The sequence below is a fragment of the Corythoichthys intestinalis genome, chromosome 22, assembly GCF_030265065.1.
Source record: "Corythoichthys intestinalis isolate RoL2023-P3 chromosome 22, ASM3026506v1, whole genome shotgun sequence".
Taxonomy (NCBI): domain Eukaryota; kingdom Metazoa; phylum Chordata; class Actinopteri; order Syngnathiformes; family Syngnathidae; genus Corythoichthys; species Corythoichthys intestinalis.
Window position 1 is genome coordinate 22,782,460 of NC_080416.1, and position 20,721 is coordinate 22,803,180.

Sequence of the window (20,721 nt, forward strand, 5' to 3'; positions counted from 1 at the left end):
TCTTCATAAAATCACCATCAAATATGATCTGATCTTTGTCAAAATCACACTGATGTAAAAACAGCGTCTGCTTTAACTAAAACCACCCAAATATTTATAGGTTTTCATATTTTAATGAGGATAGCATGAAAACAAATACAGAAGGGGGTAAGATAAGTAACTGAACCCTCTGCCTAAGGAGACTTAAAGAGCCATTGAAAACAATTTTTACCAAACAATTTAAGTTAAGTGTGTGCCCAATCAATGATGAGTGGTTTAAAGCTGCCCTGCCCACTATAAAACACACACCTGGTAAGAATTGTCTTGATGAGAAACATTGTCTGATGTGCATCATGGTTCGGTCAAACGAGCTAACTGAAGACCTGCGATCAGGGATTGTTCATTTGTATAAAGCTGGGAAAGGATACAAAACCATCTCTAAAAGTCTGGATGTTCATCAATCGACAGTCAGAGAAGTTGGCTACAAATGGAGAGAGTTTGGCACGGTTGCTTCTCTCCCAAGGAGTGGCCGTCCACCAAAGATGACCAGGAGTTCAGCGCAGAATACTCAGAGAGGTAAAAAAAGAACCCTAGAGTGTCTGCTTAAGACTTACGAAAATCACTGGCACAGTCCAATATCTCTGTGTAGATGTCATCTATATGTAAAACTATGGCCAAGAATGGTGTTCATGGGAGGACTGCACGGAGGGAGCCACTGCTGTCAAAAAAAAAAAATAGCTTGTTTAATGTTAGCAAAAAGGGACTTGGACACTCCACAGAAGTTTTGCCAAAATATTTTGTGAACTGACGAAACCAAAGTTGAATTGTTTGGCAGTAACACACAGCGTCATGTGTGGAGGAAAAATGGAACACCTCACCAACATCAACACCTCACCAACGTGAAGCATGGTGGAGGGAGAATCATGATTTCGGGCTGTCTTGCTGCCTCAGGGCCTGGACAACTTGCAATCATTAATGGAAGAATGAATTCAAAGGTTTTGCACGAAAACCTGAGGCCGTCTGTCAGACAGTTGATGCCGAAAGGATGGATGCAAAGAAGTAAATCAACTTCACAATGGTTTCAAAAGAACAAAATACACGTTCTGGAGTGGCCAAGTCCAAACTTGAACCCTATTGAGATGCTGTGGTATAACCTAAAGACAGCGATTCATACCAGACATCCAGGAATCTGACTGATATACAGCAGTTTTGTAGAGTACAATGGGCCAAGATTAGTCCTGAACAATGTGCCAGACTCATCTGCAGCTACAGAAAGCGTCTGGTTGAAGTTATTATTGCCAAAGGGTGGGCCACAAAATATTAAATGTGATGGTTCACTTACTTATTTTTCCCCCTTCTGTCATTGTTTGCATACTATCCTCATTAAAATATGAAAACTTATAAATGTTTGAGTGGTTTTAGTTAAAGCAGATTTTGACAAAGCTCAGCTCACATTTGATGGTGATTTTATGCAGAAATGTGAGGAATTCCAAAAGATTCAGATACTTTTTTATACCACTGTATGAAAGAAAGGAAAACTTCAAAAGTTGTGATTGAATATTTTTAAACGTACAAATGACATCATATAATGATTAGTGATAATTTCAAGGTTTTGGGGAATACTCATTAATATCCTTATAAAAATAATGATAAGAATCCTTATGGGGGGGGCATCTTAACAAGGGTGCATGCTAGTGTTGTCTCATATTGTCGACCACCCGATAATATCGACTGATAAAAGCATTTAAAATAATTTCGGAAAATATAAAATAAATATTAGTTTGTGCATGGGCTTGTCACAGCTTAGCAAAGCGCAGTGCTTAGACTGACCTCAAGATGTCTATAAACTAAGATGTTTGGGATATGGTAACTGAAGGAAAGACACTAATAACTCATCACACAAATAAAATGAAGAATAAATGAAAAATAATGAATACTCATCACCTATAACTGCTGCATCACCAGAAAGAAATAGTCGTTAAGCAAAGTAATAAAAAGACATAATTATAATTAAAAGTCCGTGCAGAAGCCCAGCAAAATGCATCTTTTGGAATTGGCATGTCCTGTGATTCCCTGCCTGAATTTGTAATGCTTTAGTCGCCCCCTAGTGACTCTTTGGGCGATTTATTTGTAAATTAATCATTTTATTTAATTACAGAAATTTTGGCTCATTTAATTTTATTCATATGGGACATTACTTTGGCACTTTTTATATCACTTCAGTAGACATTCTCTTATTTTTCACAGAAAGTTTGGATTATTGGGTTATTTGGAAAACACAAAGTTGTTACATTTATCATTATTAAATCATCCAGTGGGGCATCAGAATACAATTAACCATAATATGTAAAGTCCACGACCACATATATCGGTATCGAGTTGATATCAGTATTAGATTTTGGAGTTGCACAACATCGAGGTATCAGTTATCGGTTAAAAAGTCATTATCGGACAACTCTAGTGCATGCATTTAGGATATGTAATTATGAGGGTGGGTCCTTGTGTGGATATTTATATACCATTCATTCGTTTGCTGCCAATTCTACCACTTCAAATGGATTGGATGTCTATTACTGTCTCTGCATTTGCACAAAACGAACATACTGTATCAATATTCATTTTAAAATTTACTATTATTGTCTTTACAGGGTAACACCTGTGAAGTATTTTGAGTGTGATTTCTTTAATTTTATTTCTTAATAGATATTTTCTAGGCAAAAGCTAAGTATGATTCCATTCAATATTTTTGTATAAATTATTCCAATAATAAATTGCTGCTGGCTTGGAAACTATCTCCCTTTTAAAAAAGTCCTATCAAACAATGGTTTGAGGCTTCGGAGCTTAATAGTAAACATTTATAACCAATGAACAGAGACTTTGGATCAAAGATTAGAATGTTACAATTTCCACCTTTTGGAGAATATTTTAATAATCTTCGTATTAATCTTTGAGAGCCCTCTGATATTGCATCAAACATAATAAATTATTCACGAGGTTTAACAAGAATACTGTAAGCAGAATAAAATTTTTTATATGGCGGAAAACACGCAGGTGACTTGAAGTTCTGCTCTGAGACCCGTAATTTGGCCAACTTTCAATATTGTCCGATACGCATGTGTGTGATACATCATTGGAAAGCTTAAAATCTCAATTTTCTGGGGAAAGAAATAATTTTAACAGGAGGACATTTTAAAAAAACAATTTTTTTAAACAGCAAAACCCTATCTGGAGGCGAGAGCACGCGAGAGCAGAATTACAGACGCCATGACTTTAACGAGATATTATCGCGTACTTACCTTGTTTTGATGCAAAAACTCCATTGAAACCAAAAACTCCATCCGAGTGTCAAGACACAGCTGTGAATAGCCACAGCTGGAGTTTTGGGGGATTTTATGGGTGAAACATGATAATATAACAAGGGTCGCAATGCAGAAATCAGAGACATCAAGGAGTGGTCGAGATTTTCTTTTTCATATATTTACCCTTTTAAACGTTTTTTTCAATTTTTCTTTGTTTGGATCGATTATTTATCATCTAACACAGGGGTGTCCAAACTTTTTGCAAAGGGGGCCAGATTTGGTGTGAAAAAAATGTGGGTGGCCAACCTTGGCTGACGTCCTTTACGTAGAACATTATATTTAAGGACATTTTAGCAAGCCATTTTTTGTGTCACATTTGCTGTATTATTTTTTTAAATTAATAATTTCAACAATCTCGCAACTAGCCTTTGTGGCGTTCTCTTTTACTCTCGGGCTTATGCGAAATACTGCTGCTGTGAAATTAAACTAGCTTCAAGTTGCTTCAATTTCTCGCTGCGTATCATTCCTGTAATCTTGTCGTACATGTCAGCGTTTCTTGTTTGGTAATATCGCCTCACATTGATCTCTTTAAAAACAGCGACTGTCTCTTTGCAAATGAGGCAGACACAGTCGTTGCCTATTTTAGTGAAGAAATAGTCCAATTTCCACCCATCCTTGAAGCGTCGGTCATCGCAGTCAACTTTAATTTTTTTGTTGATAGTCGCCATTTTAGAAAATTGGAAGTAAGGGGTCACATGGGGTAATGTTGCTTAGAGTGCTGCTGCCTCTTAGTTGGTAAATGAGGAGCAGCGTTTAGTGTGTAAGCTACTTCATATGCTGGTAGCAGTACAGCTGACCAATTTATTAAGTCTGTGTGCGGGCCAGACGTTACTGATTTTATGACAGAGGCTGGGGGCCGGATAAAATTTGACCACGGGCCCCATTTGGCCCCCGGGCCGGACTTTGGACATGTCTGATCTAACATATCAGAGAAAATTCGACAGTAACAAACAAAATACAATTAAGCAATAGTTATGAGGTAGATATCCGTGACTTTTTTACAGACACCATTTTTTTTTCAGTCTAACGTAATTTGTTTAAAAGTTTAAAATATGCGAGTGAATAATTTTTTAAAGTCGTTTTTTTTTTTTTTTTTTTTTAACGAAATATTAGACATCATTTATTGATTCTAAGCTAAAAATGATAGACATTTCGAATAATAAATATAATGAATCACCTTCGTTTTATGGCTGGGTTGAAACAAAAGCGGTTGTGCGACGTCTGTAAACGGGGGTTTCCTGGGTAAAACGGACAAAATGAAAATAGTTTGAGGGCTTAATGTGCCATGAATCTGCCATGGCAGCATATAGACATATTGTTCTGTCAAACACAATAGTTGTTTTAGCTTAAAATACAACAGTTTATTTTGAAGAGGGGTGCAAGAGCAGAGAAACTGCTTTTTCAGTCTTGTCTGTTTTTTCCGCCATATGTAAAAAGTTGACCTTCATGATTCAACAATTGATTAAGAAAATGTTATCAATGACCCATCTTTCAAGATTTATTTCGATATTATATATCTAGATTGTTCCAAATGTAATATCTACGTGGTAGAAAATTGTGTTTATATATCATTGACAATGACATAAGAAGTTGAGTGTGGAATTTGGCTAATTTAACTGGTAAATTAGAAATGTTGTAATTACACCTTAACAGAAATTCCAGACCTCCTCCAGATTTAAAAATATGTGTAGTGATGAAATTCTATATTGAATTGGGATTTTTCAAATGTTTTAATCCATTTAATTTTAAACGAAGTCCAAAGCGCGCATGCGTCAACATCTTTCCTTTTTCACTGATTGAGCTGCGTCACGGCTGTTGTCACACACCTGGAAACTGTTTGTAAACGAAGTTGCCACAACATGCAAGTCTTATTTAAGAAGGTATGCGTTTTCCGTGCTTTTTAATTCCTCTTCTGATTATGTACGTGTTCATTCACAGTTGATGTATTACGTTCTTGTGAAGCATTCAGGAATATGTTTGTTTTTGGGCCAAAGTTAATCCTTAAAGTGGCTAAACTTTATAGTTTCGTACGTTTTCCGTTTCGAGTCTTCTTTTGTTTGTTTTAATGTTTACTCATTTCAATTTTATCGACTTTAAAGGCAACGTACGTTTAAAAGTGTTGAGCTGCAGTATTTGTTTCTCAACATAAGATGGCGACATTGCCTAACAATGTTCGATAAGAGGTACTCGCTAAACTAAAATGGTCGATGAATTACGTCACTAACTTTTTCATCGTAACGCTTTCATAAGCAGCAGTCTTGAGTTTAACCATAACTACAGGAAAATATGTTGGGAAATGGAAACATTTAAATCAATTCCATTGTCATTCTAAATGTTAGCGCTAAAATGTGACAATGCAGTCATGTATAAATCTTGTCGGTATTTTACAAGGGTGTAGGATTAGTCTAATAATCAGACTATACATTTCTCACGAATATGAACCTAATTAATTGATAGGCTAAATGATCAATGCAAATAAAACTAATTTGTATGATACTAACTTTCACGTGTATTGGTTTAGTTGATACACCGTTCAAACCTTTGTTTTCAAAAACTACTAAAGAAAACTTCCAGAATAAATGTCTGGATTTTTTTTTTAGCAAATTTAAATTGCAATATTTGAACATATCATAAATGATATTAACAAACAGAAAAAATAAAAACTTGTTAATAATCTCGTAACTATCCAGGAATGCAAAAAAATATCTAAACATTTGTCTTAAAAAGCACTCAACATTGTCTCTCTGTCTAAATAAATTAAGTATAACAGAAAAAAAACTTCTTAGTATAACAAAAATAAATAAAAATGGAGCCTTCCTTATAGGGGTGTGACAAAATATCGAAATGGTGATATATCGTTAATTAAAAAAAAAAAAACAATTACTGAGTTAAGAAATTAGATTCTTGAAATAAATGGCTGGCGGAAAACACTCAGGTGACTTGAAGCTCCGCTCTGAGACCCCCAATTTGGCCAAATTTCAAAATTGTCTGATATGCATGTGTGATACATCATTGGAAAGCTTAAAATCTCAATTTTCTGGGGGAGGAAAAATATTGCACAGGAGGGCATTTAAATTTTTTTTTTTTTTTTTTAAACAGCAAAACCCTAACTGGAGGCGAGAGCACGCGAGAGCAGAATTAAAGACGCCACGATTTTAACGAGATATTATCGCGTACTTACCTTGTTTCGATCCAAAAACTCCATGTAGCATGTATCACCAAGTGTGAAGACACAGCTGTGAATGGCCACAGCCAGATTTTTTGTTGATTTTATGGGTGAAACATAGTGATATAACAAGGGTTGTGATGCAGAAATCGCAGACAACAAGGAGTGGTTGAGATGTTCTTTTTCATACAGTTACCCTTTTAAACGTTATTTTTCAAATTTTCTTTGTTTGGATCAATTATTTATCATCTAACATATCGGGGGAAATCCGACAGTAACAAAAAAATACAATTAAGCGATAGTTATGAGTTAGATATCCGTGACTTTTTTACAGACGCCAAATTTTTCATTGTGACGTAAATTGTTTGAAAGTTTAAAATATCAAGTGAATAATTTTTTTAAGTCATTTTCTTTTTTAAACTAAATATCAGACATCAATTAATGATTCTAAGCTAAAAATGACAGATATTTTGAACAATAAATATAATTAATTACCTTTGTTTCATGGCTGGGTTGAAACAAACGCAGTTGCGCGACGTCTGTAAACGGGGGTTTTCAGGGTAAAACGGACAAATTAAAAATAGTTCAGGGGCTTAATGCGCCATGAATTTGCTATGGCAGCATATAGACGTATTGTTCTATCAAATACAACAGTTGTTTTGGCTTAAAATACAGCAGTTTCTTTTAAAGAGGAGTTCAAGAGCAGAAACTGCTTTTTCAGTCTTGTCTGTGTTTTCCGCTGGCTCTTTTGTTAAATCATGCATGTTTGTAAATGATCCTTAATAATAAATGTACATTGATGAAATAACATTTTAACTGTTTGGCAATTTGACATCACAAATTAAGTTGTGTTGGTGGAAAAGTGACAAAGCACCAAAGTTTTTTTCCTCACTCCAAAGAATATTATTTTCATGTTGTGTGTTTTATGAAAGAAATGTTCATAGGACTATTTTATACTTTCACCTTTAACATTACTAAGATAATTCTCACTTTAGCTTCACCCTCAGTACTTCAAACTCTACAATTAACAATTGCATTTTGCAGTGGCAATTGGAGGGAAAAAAGCTCCTTTTTAAAAAAAATTTATACTCTGCAAAAAACACCCGTTCCAAACCAATGATAGCAGCGTGCCTCTGAGCAAGGCAGCCATCATGATAGTGGCATGATTACTGACACAAACTCAGCGTTTTCGCAACCAGCAGCACCCCCCACTGCGAATGTGCTTGCGACTCAACTCAATTAACAGACTCCATGTTATACGAGCCGAGATGGTTGGATGTGCAGCAAAGGTGTTCTTTTGCACCTTCAATAGCGCTCACACATCACTTTAGAATTGGATGTTTGTCAGTTCATCCGTCTCCCCTTTTTCGTCAATGAGGCAAAATAACACACAGCTCCAGATGGGAACGTATTGTGGCCCGAGACCTTGGGGTGAAGAGGTCACAATGGAGTGTGAAAAGAGGTCAGCTTTTAAGCACTTCTTTTGGACTTCCTCTTTTGACCCAAGGACGCGTGGCTTCCTAATTGAAGACACGTGAATGAAAGGTCCTTGACACCCGAAAAAGACCCATGGCTGGTGTTAACTGCAGCAACGAGTGGTGCCAAATTTAGCTAGGAATGAGCAAATTAGAGTAAAAGTTGATCAATTAATTGTGCATTTATGATTTCCTAATCACATTTTTGAACAATTCTAGTTCAATACTAGAGGTAACCAAAATATCCATCTATTCATCCATTATGTGTGTTGCAATCAGTGTTGTTTTTGGCAGCCCTTTTAATTTTCGTCTTAGTCTTTTGGATGAAAATACTTGTTAGCCTTAGTCATATTTTTAGTTATTTCAAAATGTCTTTGTCTAGTGTTCGTCGACAAAAATTCAGACTACTTTTGTCTAGTTTTAGTCGCCGTTCACTCAAAATGTTTTCGTCTGTAAAATTCAAAAGTTCTAGTCCAAAAATACAGGTTTCCATTTTTTTCCCCAACAATTTCCAATGAACATTCACAGACGAGCACATATTACAACATCTACAAGGATACTGCTAACTTCCTGGTGATAATACACTCTAAGCAGCAAAACAGTACATTACTTTCAATTAATTATACCCACCTGGACGCACCGTACTGTGTTAAAAAAAAAAAAGCTGTCATTGAGTTTAGGAGAATGCTCACCGTTAGCACTACAGGCGTGTAAAATGTCCTATTCTTAGATTATTTGTGACTCGCTCGTGGAAGATTCAAGAACAATTCACAAACATCCAAATTCCAATTATTGAAATATGCCAAATAAAGCGGAACTAAAACACAGTCAGCGCGGTCTTCGGGAGGCAATGAGGACAGGACCGACAACTTATGCCGCGAGATAAAAAACAATAATACCTGACTGCGGCCGACAGCCGCTTCAAACAACGCCCACGTTGCTACAAACTACGTCATAATACTACAGTAGATATCACATGTATCTAGAACTAGATGAGAAATGGCGGACTTGGTGCCATTACCACATGTATAAAGAACTAGATGCGAACTGACAGACTTGCCGGCGTTAGTAAACAGCTGCCATCTTAAAGCAGTAGACTTCTCTGAAAGGCTGTTGTAGCGAATCTTCCGAGCGAACCTAATTAACTATCTAAAATACTCCTAAATAGGCAAAATCTTGACTTGAATCTATCTTTAAATGATTAAACAGTTTTAAAACTTTAACATGTGGAAGGAAAATTATGGAATAACTGTAGCAATCTTAACAACTTTAATTGTTGATTCACAACATTAAATTAATTGAATGTAGTTTAAAGCTGCTGATACAGAATGCGGACTTGAGTATTTTATTCACTGGTTTTAACTGTTAACTTGATAGTGAAATAGTAGTTTACTTAAGCCTGAGAGGATTTTTGTAATTAATGTACGAAACATTCAAAGCAGCTAATAGCTGGGGGGAGGGGGGGTGCATCACTAATAGATTTAGCCTTTGAATTGTAATTGAATTGTTAGGTGCCCCAAGATTCCCGCCTCTAGTTAGAACTAGCCTAATGCTAATGCTACGAGTTACATTTATTGTGTGATGATCACTAAGCACAGACCTTTAAACAGTAAAGCAACATTGCATATTCTTTCTTGCCAAGATAAGAAAACAAATCTTACTGTGTGTTGCAAAACAAATAAGCCTGGAGAGGACACCGGTGATTTGTGGGTGGAGGGGTGCAGCACGTCACATGTCACACAACCAGACACTGCTACGATACAGGCTAACTACCAGTGTTGTTAATAAAGGCGTTACAATATAACGGCGTTACTAACGGCGTTATTTTTTTCAGTAGTGGGTAATCTAATTAATTACTTTTCTCATCTTGGCAACGCCGTTACCGTTACTGAGGACGGAAAGGCATGCGTTACTATGCGTTACTATATTGGTCGAAAAGTCTGAGGGAGACTGACTCACCGAGACGACAGAGCAGAGCAGGAGCGGGGAGGAGGCAAGAAAGTTGTGACGCTGAGCAAACGCGATGCTAGGTAGCTCCAATGTTGTAGCCGATAGCCGACAAACTACGCCCGCATGTTATGGTAGATATGGTAGACAGACATGGCACTAAATGCGTTAGTAGACAGCCGCCATCTTAAAGCAGTAGGCTTTTTAGGACGGCTCTGTTGTAGAGAACCTTCCTAGCGAATCTAAGTAACTTTTTATCTAAAATACTTCTAAATCGGCAAAATCTTGACTTGAATCTATCTTTAAATGATGAAACAGTTTTAAAACTTTCATATGTCTAAAGTAGAGAGAAGGGAACTAATGCAATAATGGGAGCAATTTTAACAACTTTTAACAGTTGATTCAGGGTAAAGGGTAAATTAGGGTAAAGAATTGGGCTCGGGCCAGTTGTACCAAAAACCTCCACAAAAAACTTCACATAGTGTGGCCAATGGTTTTTTTTTGAGGGGGGAAAAAAAAAAAAGTAAGTATCACCAATTACTTTGCCAAGTAACTAATTACTCTTACATTCAGGTAATTGAGTTACTAACGCAATTACTTTTTGGGAGAAGTAATTTGTAACTATAATTAATTACTTTTTTTCAGTAAGATTAACAACACTGCTAACTACACATAAAATGTCACACATTGAGAAAATGTGACGAAATCTATGGCACATTTTCGTCTCGTTTTTTTCTCGTCAGATGAAAACTGGCATTCGTTGTGTTACGTTTTAGTCTCCCAAGACACGTTTTTAGCTCGGTATCGTCTCGTCGTCATCATGAAAAAAATGTTCGTCGATGAAATATTTTCGTTATAGTCATCGTTGACGAAAACAACACTGGTTGCAATTGATCAGAACTATCAACAGAATTATTGCTGTAGCTCGTGTACGTTGTGGAGGCAGTCAAAATGGCACAGTGTCAGTGTGTGTGTATTTTCTTTATGGATAACCAAGTAAGATACAACAAATACAAATACAACTTTTGTGTCTGTAGCATGTTGGTTCATTCATAGAGCGCAATTACTTTTGCAGGCTCAAATTTTGGGTACAAAAAAGCAGAATTTAGTTTGAAATGACCCATTCCTGCTCGAACTGACAGTTAAGAGTATTTGTTCAGCACTGTCGTGTTCAATATTTTCTTCAAGGTTTCATGTTTCTTTGTCCTGGAGCTTTGTCCTGGTCTTGAAAGAGGTTAAAATAATAAAACGTGCATGGCTCACTTTCAAAAAGAATCGCACGCCACGTGGTATTGTCGGCTTAATTTTTAGTTTGGGCCCTTCGGTATAATAGCCCCTGTAATCCTGGCCAATTAGACCCACGGCATAGGGGGAGTGGCTGTGTTCACACTGCACCAATTTGCGCTACAGCAGCATGGAGGGGAGGACAGATTGACAAGCGGCGGTGTGAAAACACAAATAGGTTGTAATTTGAACCCATGCTGAGCACGCAGTATGATGGGGAGGGGAAATCATTTGTTGGGAGAGATTGACTCGCCCTAAATATTCTTATCTTGGAAACCTTCCGATGTTAAACAAGGGAAATCTGAATCACATAGCAGTGTTTGTGAATGAAGAATAAGTCAATAAGATATAGCAAAGCTTACTTCAACTGTCTCATTGAATGGTGACTTTGCAACATAAGGAACCTGCAGATTAAACCCAGTTGAGAACCACTGATTTAAATTATATTAAATGATGGTAAAGAAAACCGCAGCACCTAGAGTTCTGTTAGACGCCGAAGTGCTGCTGCAACAGATTTAGTTCTGCCTTGTCCGCTCAGATTTCGTTGTAATATTTATTTTTAAAGTCCATTTTTACCTGACATAAACTGTAATATACCGGTAATTACTGTATGCACTCATTGTTGAATTACATCAATTAAACTTTTCCCTCGGCAGTCACTAGTAATGTAAAGATGTTCATTTAAATAAGTCTTGAAATATGTTTGGGCGATAATTTGCATTGCATTTAATTTATATAAATGACACCACAGTATCTGACGGATTTGTAATGAATGATCATTATAAAGTTTGTGTGGTTAGGCAGTTGGGCCATGTACCGGCTGCAGTACTCTAATCGTCCCTCAGGGGTCTCTGTAAACTGGAATTGTTGAAAGTAATTGCTGCAGCTTCCTCTTCATGCAAAAAAACGCTAGTTCAGAACAAATCGCATTTTAATATTAATGTAGCAATTTCTATAGAAGTTTTAATTACGCGTAAAAAGCTTGCGCCCAACGTGGGGCTCGAACCCACGACCCTGAGGTTAAGAGCCTCATGCTCTACCGACTGAGCTAGCCGGGCAGTAGATGTGGGTTTGAGCCGTTATGATACTTCTTTGAGGTCACTGTGCAACTGACAAATCATGGTCACATTTTTTGCGAGATGTCATAAACTATGGCGGGACAGCATCAATTCTTGCTCTCAGGGATTAACTCTATGGATGTTTTTTCCCCTATTTGTTTATGCCTCCCAAAGGTCATCGTTGATCATCAAGCTGATCTCAACCATCTACATAACTGCTACATTAAAAAAAAAAAAAAGTCTCTTGATTTAACTTTATTTTTGATGTGTGGTACAGTGGTAACTTTTTTTGTGTGTCTCACTTAACATGTATGTATAACATGTTACTTAAGAAAATTCTCATAAAGTAATTTACAGCCGTAATTGTCGGACTATAAACCGCTACTTTTGTCCCTCATTTTGAATCCTGCAGTTTATAATCCAGTGTGTCTTATTTGTCGATTCATTTGTGATATTAGGTAACACTATATATGACAGTGGCATCATAAGAATGTCATAAGACCATCATAATTATGACATGACACTGTCATGGGCATTAATGAATGCTCATGACATATGTCATTAAGTGCCATCCGGAAAATTTTGTCACTAACTCCATTTATGTCCAGCTGGGATCTTTTACATCCATTCAAAAGTGAGATAATTTGCCGTATGACGCTAAATGACAACTGCCATAAGCATTCATTAGTGCTCACGACAGTGTCCTATCATAATTATGACATCTTATGACTGTCAAAAAAAGTGTCACCACTTAATATCTTTCGGTGTAAATATCTCATAATACAGTGAGGACCGCTGCGGCTTATAGACCGGTGCGGCTTATCTATGAGCAAATGCCATTTTCGTGTCAAATTTGGTGTGTGGCGGCTTATAGTCAGGTGCGACTTATAGTCTGAAAATCACGGTAATTTACACTGACGAAGTATAGTTTTAAACAGATTCAATAATGTTACAAATGTTTCAAAATGAGAGCGATCTAGAAGTCAACCAGATAGACATTGTGTTCATTTAGACCTTCTACAGCGTGTTGTTTGATTTGGGAGGCATAAACGATAGAAAGTCCCAAGAAACAACTGCGAATGCCTCATTTATGTCCATGTTTGTGAGTCCTTTCATTTATTGTTGCAAATTATTTTGTCCCTAATCATCCAAACTCATTGATGACCACCTGCTAAAGCGGCGCGTCCACCAAATGTGGGCGAGTCAAGACTCTGCCGCCAATTTCCTAATCACTGCCGAGTTTGTCTGCTGCTCCCCTTGAAGCATTAACATGTGAAAGAACCTTCATCCTGTGAACTTATTTGAACTCTGACCCTCTCCTCTGTGTGTCTCAGACAAAAAGCGAGGGAAGCTGCAGCTGGGATAGATTGCTAGATGGAGGACTCCCAGTTGGTTCTCACCAGCAGCAACAGTATACTCCCGTCAACGTCGAAATGACGCGTCTGCTCCCAGGCGACAAAGAGTGAGTGGGAATAAGTGATTATTACAAGTGCTCCTGACTTGTTTTCACTGTTAATTATGCGCTGTCTCCGCCCTCACTCACATACTCGGCCTATTTTAAACGCATTATGGGAGCAGACACATTCGCAGTAGAGACAATCAAATACCAGTTATGAATCTGTTCTAATCATAAATAATACAGATTGACCCAGACATTCTTTTTACACACCTGATTAGATTTAAATACAGAACTGCTAATGACACTTATATTTTAATGATGTTGCTAACCAAAACAGTAGCATTTACCGAAACACGTGAACAGTTTGATATATAAATCGGGGTATTTTACCTATTGTATATGTGTTAATGTGACCATTCCTACATATAAAGTCATCAGTCACTTTAAGCATTTCAGCCAGCTTGAAAACGCGCCACAAACAAAGTGCACACATTCTCACAGCGCCACCTAGACACACTCACACACACACACGCACATCCAGTGTGATGCAGACAGTTTGAAGGGCCTCATCTCGCCTGCCTTTTCTCTGGCTGTCTGCTCCGTCTGACCCGGGCTCTTTATACGTCTAATTAAGTAGTCAGACCCTCCAGCGTGCCGTGACACGCTCACGGTTGATTTCTGCCCGATGTTTTGTACCCCCAGATCGAGTTTTTTACGCCAAACGAGTCACTCTCGATTGTTTGGTCGCCATCCCGCCATCAGCGGTCTGGGAACGCTTGTTCAATAGCGGGCCGCCAGACTGTGGTGGTGCGAATTCATGGCGACCCCAGGAGACCTAGCAATAGTTGTTTGGTGGCAAATTGAGCACTACGACAATTCAGGTGCTCTTTGTTGCACATGCAAACATATCAGTGGAGCCTCCATTAAGTTGAAAAGTCTCAAAAATGGCGGACCATCTGTAAAAAGCCAAACAAGTATGACATGAAACAATGAACTTCAAACGGAACATTTTGCAATATACTGTGTAGATCTGTTGGTTGGATATTTGAAAATATGAGTGATACAAGAAATTTAACATTTAGCATAAAATACACAATTACCAGAAGTCCTCAGTTAACTAGTTACCAGTGCTTTTTTTTTTTTTTTTTTTTTTTTTTTTACTAGAGTTGTCCCATAATGTCTTTTTAACCAATAACTGATTTCCCAATTTGTCCAACTCCCAAAAACCGATACCGACATATGCGGTGGTGGAATTATAGTGGTATGAAAAAGTATCTGAACCTTCTAGAATTTCTCACACTTCCGCATAAAATCACCATCAAATGTGATCTGATCTTTGTCAAAATCACACGGATGTAAAAACAATGTCTGATTTAACTAAAACTACGCAAACATTTATAGGTTTTCATATTTTAATGAGTATAGCATGCAAACAATAACAGAAGGGGGGGGGGGTAAGTAAGTGAACTGTGAACTGCCTAAGGAGACTTAAAGAGCAATTGATTGAAATCATTTTTACCAAACCATTTAAGTCAGGTGCCCAATCACTGATGAGTGGTTTAAAGCTGCTTTGCCCACTATAAAACACACACCTGGTAAGAATTGTTTTGATGAGAAGCGTTGTCTGATGTGCATCATGGCTGGGTCAAAAGAGCTATCTGAAGACCTGCGATCAAGGATTGTTGATTTGTATAAAGCTGGGAAAGGATACAAAAGCTTCCCTAAAAGTCTGGATGTTCATCAGTCGACAGTCAGAGAGGTTGTCTACAAATGGAGAGAGTATGGCACTGTTGCTTCTCTCAGTGCCTGCTAAAGACTTACAGAAATCACTGGCACAGTCCAATGTCTCTGTGCACATGTCAACTATATGTAAAACTATGTACAAGAATGGTGGAGGACTCCACAGAGGAAGCCACTTCTGCCTAAAAAAAAAATTTGCTCATTTAATGTTCGCAAAAAGGCACTTGGACATTCCACAGAAGTTTGGGCAAAATATTTTGTGGAATGATGAAACCAAAGTTCAGTTGTTTGGGAGTAACACACAACGTCATGTGTGGAGGAAAACTGGAACAGCTCACCAGCATCAACACCTCAGCCCTACAGTGAAGCATGGTGGAGGGAGCATCATGATTTGGGGCTGTTTGGCTACCCCAGGGCCTGGACAACTTGCAGTCAATAATGGAAGAATGAATTCAAAGGTTTATCAGGATGCTTTGCAGGAAAACTTGCGGCTGTCTGTCGGACAGTTGAAGCTAAAAAGAGGATGGATGCTGCAACAAGACAGTGATCCAAATCACAGAAGTAAATAAACTTCAGAATGGTTTCAGAAGAACAAAATATACGTTCTGGAGTGGCCAAGTCAAAGTCCAGACTTGAACCCCATTGGGGTGCCTTGGCATGACCTAAAGACAGTGATTCATACCAGACACCCCAGGAACCTGACTGAACTACAGCAGTTTTGTAGAGAAGAATGGGCCAAAATTAGTCCTTATCGATGTGCCAGACTGATCTGCAGCTTCAGGAAGCGTCTGGTTGAAGTTATTTCTGCCAAAGGGGGGCACAAAATATTAAATGTGATGGTTCACTAACTTATTTTTCCCCCTTATGTCATTGTTTGCAAACTATCCTCATTTAAATATGAAAATCTATAAATGTTTGGGTGGTTTTAGTTAAAGAAGAAACTGTTTTTTTTCATCTGTGTGATTTTGACAAAGATCAGTTCCTCTTGAAGCGTCTTCCCGAGCTGAGTGGTAGCTTGACCCAGCGGCCAAACACACCCTAACTCACTCAAACGTTCGCATAATTAAAAATGATAATAATACATTTGCATACCTTCTATTAAATGTGTGCTACAGAGCCCCGAACCATCAGTTGGGAAGAAGTTTACCCATTTGATGGGAGCCAGAGACTTTTCACAGCGCTCCTTCTCTTTTGGGATCCGGTAAAAGTGCAGATTCTTCAAATTCTCTTGCACATTTGTGCAGCCAAATGCACGCAGTACTTCAGCATTTTATATTTTGTTGCGGCGTATCTAATTTGAAAGGAGATCGCAGCTTAAAAGTTTAAACTTTGCCTTGCAAAGCTACAGCATGTGTACACGCGACAAGCATCTCGTAAGGTCCAAGATGGCCGTTGCCTTTTTGGCGGAAGTGCGGTGACGTCACGTGAAAAACCTCTACATTCACTTTGAAGGCAACACGTATATTGGCCCAAAACCTATGTCGATATTATCCTCATATAATATTTTAAATGCTTTTATCGGCTGATATTATCGTACTGGACAGCTCTAATATTTACAGATCCAGAGTGTTTTTATATAAATATTTACAGTTACTTCAGTTTTAGTGCTTGAGAGACGTCAACTGTTCTTTTAGGGGGAAAGTTAAGTCACTAAAGGCATCAGAAAAGTTGATAAAGTTGCCAACAATGATCAGGCTTTTGTTCGTTGGCATGTAGTGGAAGTAGTGAAGGATGCCTGTTAAACCACAGAGGCCACTAAAAAAATCTGAGAAAAAATATCCTCCTCAAAAAATTAAATGAATAATTCAAATCAATTAACCGCCAAGCCCGATAAGAACCTATAATTGGTATCGCATCGGTGCCAAATCCGACTGTATCACCTTTACCTGTCCGTCTGGTGTCATCAAATAGTGATTACTTGTCTTTATTTTTTAATTTTTTTTATTAAATGTTGCCATTTATTTTAATCACAACATACTATTGCCCATAGATGACAAATGGTGGACTATAAATCAACAACAATGCGTATAGTGAAAAAAGGAGGTGTTAAAGTCTTATTTGGGGGGCAGGAATTGAGCGTAATGTGACCTTAGGGGCAGCTGGACAATGGTCACTTCCTCCCCAATTCACCATCTTACAACACATAATTGACCCGAGTGTGTAAGTAAGTGTGTGGTTTCAGGGGGCGGTGGCTCCGCGTGACCCTCACTGATGGCCTTTTAAACTTTCAAGTTTATTGACCTCTGACCTGCTTGAAAGTCACTTCCTTAAGGTTTGTCCATGCAAAGACACCTGTCATTTCCCACTGCTTGCTTGTCAGACACCAGTAGGAACTAAATGTAGGTTTCCACTGCCTTCATCAGAAAATTGTTAACCATTAAAAAATCCATACAAAAATGATTGCAGAGTAGAATGTACGTTGAAATATGAAGTTGTTTTTTTTTTTTTTTTTGTTTTTGTTAATATAAGAAAATAATACTGTACAGCTCAAGCTGTTCATTCTGGAAAACAGTTAATGAACCTGATTGTTCACTCCACATCCAATCAAAAAGAGTTCATTTTTTGCAGGGATACATTTCATCTTCATCTGCCAGACTTTGCTCTTGAACTTGAACTCAGTTCCCTCACGCCGCTCAATTTCACGGCACCCAGTAACCCCTCCGAGCCCTGCCCCGTCTGCCCCCTACGTCCCCTCCTCGAGCACCATGTCTGTCTTTGTGAAGCTGTCTTCCTTGACTTTCCGCATCCCCAGTCTGGCCCGTTTGCAACCTCGCCGTCCCCCCCTTCGCTCCCGCGTAGCCATTCTTCACCATAGGGTCCCGCCCGCCCTCCTACGGGGACTCGCTAGGCAGCATGCTAATCAGGCTCTTGGCGGCACTTCCCACGATTTTTCCCTCCCAGACGTGAGCTTTTGTCTTGTCATTGATTCCATTATAATCAGACGGTTCCCGTAACTTTTCTGCTGTCTGGGCCAGCGGGCCTACCTCTCATACAGCCCCCTTCATTCATCAGGACTCGGGGTGTCGTCAAAGAGTCAGAGTCAAGGATACTCAAGTTTGCATGATCTGGAGTAGTAATCAGTGGGATGGAAGGAAAAAAAAGTTGATATTTTTAGGCATCAACATAGACTTCACTATCAGTTGACGTGAAACGGGGCGCGGGGCCACTCAGATTTTACGCTAGATGCACAAAAATCACCAAATGCAGAGATAATAACCTATATTTTCGTGATCAATAGCAATATTTAACATATCATATCAGTTTTTGCCTGAAATAGTGACTTAATTTTTTTTTTGTTATTTAGTGCAATTTTGACACAAGTTTTCAACAGCTAATATATCACTCAATTTTCACATCAGAAACTTAATACTTGGGGAAAGCATGCAAAGTCATCTTAATTTTACTCAACAAAAGCAAAATTTGCGTTTTTCTATGTACAATCACAACTTATTTAGGTTGAATTCCGATGTCACTATTGCCTCAGCACGTCTTTTGGCTCTCTGTGCCTCGTAAATTTTAGATTGAAATGTTACAAAAAATAAAATACGTTAAAGCAGAGTTGGGTTTTTTTTGTATAGATGCAGAAATGTCTAAATTACTAGTTTTTTGCCAAAAAAAAACGTGCAGTTGGCCGAAAATTACCTGATTATTTGAATGTAAAGTTACGCTATTGTGTATGGATACAAAATCCAACATGGCTACCATCACAAAACAAAGAGCTTTTTAAGTTGAAATTTCTTCCCGGAATTTCTATAGATATGAATGTAAAACAGTCAAGATTCTTGGTTAAAAGCAAAAAAACAGGCAGTTATCATTCATTTCATGTAAATATTTCATGCTAAATTCATTTCATTTTTTTCAACAACATTTCAAAGTGCATGCATGGTGCTATTTTATATAATAATTATCTTAACTCCTCGACCAAATCACTCTTGAGACACTCCTGCCTGCTTGTATGCACGAAAACCTTCGTCCTGTTTCCACCTAAATCTGGCGTTAGAACCTGGTGTGTGTTTGAGTTTATCGTAGTGAAAGCCGCCACGTCAACTGATAGTGAAGTCTATGACATCAATTTACGCATGCCAGAAAAAATTACATCTAGACTTTGTTCACTAAATTTGGATCAGATCAGGTGTGATTACCTTGGTCTTTCCTATGGAAAGAACAAGGTATTGTTATTCTGCAACTTTATTCGCCTTATTATTACCTTGGTCTTTCTGAAAGAAAGAACAAGGTATTGTTATTGTGCAACTTTATTGTTCTTATTACCTTGGTCTTTCTGAAAGAAAGAACAAGGTTATGTTATTCTACAACTTTATTACCTTGGTCTTTCTGAAGGAAAGAACAAGGTTATGTTGTTGTACAACTTTATTGTACTTTTTTTTATTTATTATTATTATAGGTCAATAATTGTTGACGTTTTTTTCGGCGCGCCGCACAGCCCGAACCGTACCTCCGATCGGTACCGTTCAAGTATCGGCACGACCGGAATTTTCGCGCAACGATGGGAATTTTTCAAACGGCCCCGAAAAATTTTCCGTTCGCCCGTAAACGGCAATTTTCCGAAAAAAAAAAAAAGTTTCAAAATGTATCTAGTCCTACAATTTTTGACCAAATCACATAATTTGGGCATCAAAAATTCCGGGACAGTGAGGGGCATAAAAGTTGTATACAGAATTTGGCAAAAATTTACGGTTCCCCGGAAATTTGCCAAAAACTTTCCTATTCATTTTGAATGGAAAAAAAACGCGCGCTTCACAGCCCGAACCGTTAGACCGATCGGCACCGTTCAAGTATCGGCACGACCGGAATTTTCGCGTGACACAGGAAACTTTACAAATGGCCCCGAAAATTTTTTCGTTCGTCCGTAAACGGAAATTTTCCGTGAAAAAAAAAAAAGTTTCAAAATGTATCTAGTCCTACAATTTTTGACCAAATCACATAATTTGGGCATCAAAAATTCCGGGACGGTGAGGGGCATAAAAGTTGTATACAGAATTTGGAAAAAATTTACGGTTCCCCGGATATTTGCCAAAAACTATCCCATTCATTTCTAATGGGAAAAGTTCCCATTCACTTTCAATAGGATTTCCAATGGACTTTACATTGCATTGCCATTGACGGCCATGCATGTCGAATCTATTGATGCCAATGTTCTTGGATTCAATTGACTATATGGATGTCGATGCCATTGACGGCCATGGACGTCCAAAATTTTTCCCATTCATTTTCAATGGGGAAAAAACTACATTTCCCCAAATCAACAGAAAATGACCAGATATCAATAGGACGTGTCCCCCAAACGTCCCCAACT

General features: G+C 38.0%; 1 protein-coding gene and 1 non-coding gene across 2 annotated transcripts in view; one reads left to right on the forward strand and one right to left on the reverse strand.

The window, feature by feature from the left end:
• The first annotated feature begins 5,130 nt into the window (after nucleotides 1-5,130).
• The window catches only part of LOC130910218 (myocyte-specific enhancer factor 2D homolog), a 140,059-nt gene continuing 124,468 nt past the window's right edge, over nucleotides 5,131-20,721 (forward strand). Inside the window, exons 1-2 of the mRNA XM_057827277.1 lie at nucleotides 5,131-5,218; nucleotides 13,603-13,730. The gene's annotated coding sequence lies outside the window, so the exon portion shown is untranslated. The remainder of the gene's footprint in view (nucleotides 5,219-13,602; nucleotides 13,731-20,721) is intronic.
• trnak-cuu (transfer RNA lysine (anticodon CUU)) lies at nucleotides 12,196-12,268 on the reverse strand. The gene has a single exon. It is a non-coding gene; the product is annotated as a tRNA-Lys (tRNA).